At 38.8% G+C, this 4205-nt stretch overlaps 1 protein-coding gene across 1 annotated transcript in view; it reads right to left on the reverse strand.

The window, feature by feature from the left end:
- The window catches only part of LOC128249418 (protocadherin-11 X-linked-like), a 79571-nt gene extending 78200 nt beyond the window's left edge, over nucleotides 1-1371 (reverse strand). Inside the window, exon 1 of the mRNA XM_052972986.1 lies at nucleotides 1213-1371. The gene's annotated coding sequence lies outside the window, so the exon portion shown is untranslated. The remainder of the gene's footprint in view (nucleotides 1-1212) is intronic.
- Between the last annotated feature and the right edge of the window lie 2834 nt (nucleotides 1372-4205).

A 4205-nucleotide genomic window follows, 5' to 3' on the forward strand; every position in this document is an offset into this window, starting at 1 on the left:
GGCACATAAAAGACACCATTTCGAGCGTGGCCGTTTTCGTGTGGGTGACACGTAAAAGCACCCACTACACTCTCTGAGTGGTTGGCGTTAGGAAGGGCATCCAGCTGTAGAAACTCTGCCAAATTAGACTGGAGCCTGGTGTTGCCATCCGGTTTCACCAGTCCTCAGTCAAATCGTCCAACCCATGCTAGCATGGAAAGCGGACGTTAAACGATGATGATGATGATGATGATCCAGCTATGGAAATCTTGCCAAATGAGACTGAGGCCTGGTGTAGCCTCCCAGCCTGCCAGTTCTCAGTCAAACCGTCCAACCCATGCCAACATGGAAAGCAGACATTAAATGATGATGATGCTGATAACATCTAATATTCATATAGTACTAATACTATACTAATGTTACTAATATACATATAAAATATTAGTACAAATACAAATATTGCTCATAAATAGTATTATTCATGAAATAAGACAAGTTTCTGTGTGATAAAAGAAGAAGCTGTGTCTATTAGGAGGTGTGGTTAATACGAGGAAAGATTTGGATTTACTGAAGAGGACTCATAATAGAGAAACATGTAGAGTTGTCCTGCAGTTGTACAGATTAAATAATATTATTTGACACAGAGAGATACTGACACTGGAATAACAGATTACTTTGTTAAACATATACATGACCATCGATGCTTATACAATACATACATACATATGCACACACACACATGCACATATACACACACACATACATGCCAATACTTATTTTTTTCGAAAATCGCTATTGGGGCCTGTTGAGCAGTGCGAGAAGTGAGACGAGTTGCACTCACATGTGAGCTTTACTCAATCAGCTGTTAAGTGCACGCAAATGCTGCAGTAATTAGGCACGAAAACCAGACGTTTTTAATTGCTGGGCATAAAACGTTTTCTTAAGCAAGTTTTCAAAAGGTTTTTTTTTTTACATTGGTTGGTCACGTTAGGGCGGTCATTTTGTTATCTATAGTCGATTATTTTTTCTTACATAGTCGTTTTTTATAGGAAGTATAATAAAAAGAAAATGTATCTTTTTTCTAAGTTCATAATAATTTTGAAAAGAATAATAAACGAATGCTGAAGTTATAAAAATTACTGGTAACGAAGTCTGGACAACAAAAAATGAAAAACCATGTTAGTGTTTGTTTGAAACAAATGAAAGTGTATTAAAACAATATCTTTTAGATACCTGCTGAAATGACTGGATATCTAGATCTCTCAGGATATATGAGCCCTAAGCTGCAAAACAGTTTCCAAATGGCATCAGATGTTTCCATTTACCTTTAGCAATTTTTCGCGCCGACAAAATTTGAGCGAGGAACGGCAGGTTCTCGTCGATTTAGGGTGGTGGTGGTGAGAGAGGTGGGAGTGAGTAAAAGTGTGTATTGTCAGTTGTTTTTTTTTTTTTTGGCCTGTACGATATATATATATATATATATATATATTTTCAGGCAGGTGAGTTTCCAGTTTCCTACCCCATCCTTTTTTGTAAAGAAAAATAAGGGGTTTGCGGCACATTAGGAGGTGAGGTTTTGTGATTACACGCGAGAAATCCGAGTTTGTTTTTTTTTTTATGAACTGCGTGGAGGTGCACTTGTAAAAATTTATCCGAATGGTTTCATAAATATGGTGTTGAATATTGTTTCATGACAGAAAAAAGTTAAGGGTGACTGAACATCAAGAACCAATTCTTCCGTGTCCTCAGGAACATGGGTACAGTCTTCCAGCTTCGAAAAGAAACTTATGAAGTCGCTGAGTTGGCCAGTATAAAAAGTAACCTAACGACATACTGTTTGAGATACTCCGGTCTCATTCCGGGACGAACAATACACTTTTTCAGGCTTCCCCATAAACGCTCGATGAGTGTGAATAGCTGGGATCCACAAAGTGTTTAGCATGATTAACCTGATCGTGTGTATAGCCCATGCCGCTCGAGTTCCTACTATACGCACGCCAACAGTCATTATAAATGATTGATCCAGGCCCGGAGGAATGAGGGTGTCAGCATCCCTTCTATTGCCCTCGCCACATTCGGTCAAAAGTGGGACCGTAAATGTTCTCTTCGTCAAGTGTTCCAGTCTACCAAAAAGCCAAACCGTTTTGATTATTCTGCCCCGTTGATATTTTCGATGGACCAGAACCGTTTCAACGATCTCAAGACGATCTCCTCCGATCATATTTTAGTGGTTTTTTGCCCAACACTGGCAGATCTCAGCACAGAAAGACCGCCAATCTACAGAAGGTTTTACGGCAGAATCTGAGATTTTCCTCGATTAATCTGTGCGTCCACAGTCACTCCTGGATTGGCGACGTCGTCGTCGTACCATCCTACGGCAACGTTATAGGTTCGTTTCCTGGCGCCAAATACGTGGGAAATTACATGACGGACAATTGTGGGTAAACGGCAGGACACCTCGTTCCATGCAAAATGTAATGGCAGTATTGTTTTTACTGTGCAAACGGAGAACTCCTCCATAAAGAGTGATATTGCAACAGTTGCATAGAGCCATGATGTTAGAGGAAAATTAAGATTTCGTGTGTCTGAGCGCGCACATGTTTGAGAGAGAAAGGGAGAGACAGAGTGAGTGAAGGTGATGATGGATGTCTTTTAAGGTACGACGTCGTATAGAAAATGTATACGACAGATAACTTATGGAAAAGATTGTAATTTTAAATTTTTGTAATTCAAATATGTCAATGAAAATAAAGTTTAGCTAGTAGTGGAAATAGTACTGAATCTTTTGATACCCAATACGTGAAAATCGACAAGATTGATCCACACAGCCATCCCTACTCAGCAATAAAGGGTACAGCTCATAGAACATGAACGGCTAAAACAAGTGAAACAGCATTTTATAATAAACCTGTTGTATACGTCGGTCTTGGTTTTTCGCTTTAAAGATTAGCGAGTCTCATAGAAGCAAACACGATATTGAATAATTCTCCGTCATGCGTCTACTAAAAACTTTAACATCCTTCCAAAATGGGACTTCGTCTTTGTTTATCTACGTGCGTCTATGTGTAGATGTGTGTGTGAACCATCCCATCAGCAACAATCATCATCATCTTCTTCACAGCAAGTAGCAACTGTTGCTATGCATCTGAAATTGTGTACGTGTGTGTGTGTGTGTGTGTGTGGCGGGGTTGTAAGATAAATTAATTTTGGCGGTAAGGACTGAACCCATCGTTTCACTGTCACAATTAAAAATAAATTCGAAGGATTAACATCGCACAAGTTCAGACATTATTTCCGTAAACTCTAATTGAAATCAAGAAGCTACCACAACCATCCCATCCACAACAATCATCATCGTCTTCTTCACAATATTTGTACCCTTTAAAAAGAAGCACTGTTGCTATTTTTCGGAATTTATTTTACATTGTGTACTCCCAGATTGGAACTTTTACTGTACTTTGCAACAGAGAACATTATAGATTATCTGAAGACAAAACATATTGCCAATGAAAAAATGTGGTTTGCTTGCTCACATTCGATGAATTTTCAAAATTTTTGTCGTTCTATTAACTTGTTTGTCAATAGAAAGTGCGCTAAATGTAAAAAAAAAAACCTCTCTTTCCATCAGGAAAGGTACAGTTACAGAAAACTCTAAGCTGCCATTATATGTAATTTTTCATTTAGTGTTTGATTTTATTTTTGAATTGTCTGAGACGATATCTGCAAGTATGAATTGCATTGATATAAAAACTGCCGTTCAGTGGTACCAGTTCTGGAGAGATGTTTGTTCGGCAAAACTGCTGCAGGACAAAACTCCCATTTGGTGGTCCGGATCATATAGTGGAGATCGATGAAAGCTTGTTCTTCATTAGCAAGAACAATGTGGGAAGACTGTCGCAAAACTTTCAGAAAAGGATTTCTTCAACGTGTACCCGATGAGAGTACAGAGACGTTGGAGAATGTTATCAGACAAAACGTTCTTCCAGGAACAACTGTTATGACTGACAATTTGGCAAGCTATTGTAATCTCCACATACTCGGTTACATTCACCATCCGGTAAATCATTCCCCAAGTTTCATAGATCGGTCACCGGAGCATGTCCAAATCGGCGGAGGGAAAGACCATGGATCGCACCCCTTTTGGGATATTTCAAAATTTATATTGTACAAGCCAAAGAAAAAATAATAAAGACATAACTGACAAAAAACACCCTTACTCACTCACT

This window comes from Octopus bimaculoides, chromosome 14, assembly GCF_001194135.2.
Source record: "Octopus bimaculoides isolate UCB-OBI-ISO-001 chromosome 14, ASM119413v2, whole genome shotgun sequence".
NCBI classification, from domain to species: domain Eukaryota; kingdom Metazoa; phylum Mollusca; class Cephalopoda; order Octopoda; family Octopodidae; genus Octopus; species Octopus bimaculoides.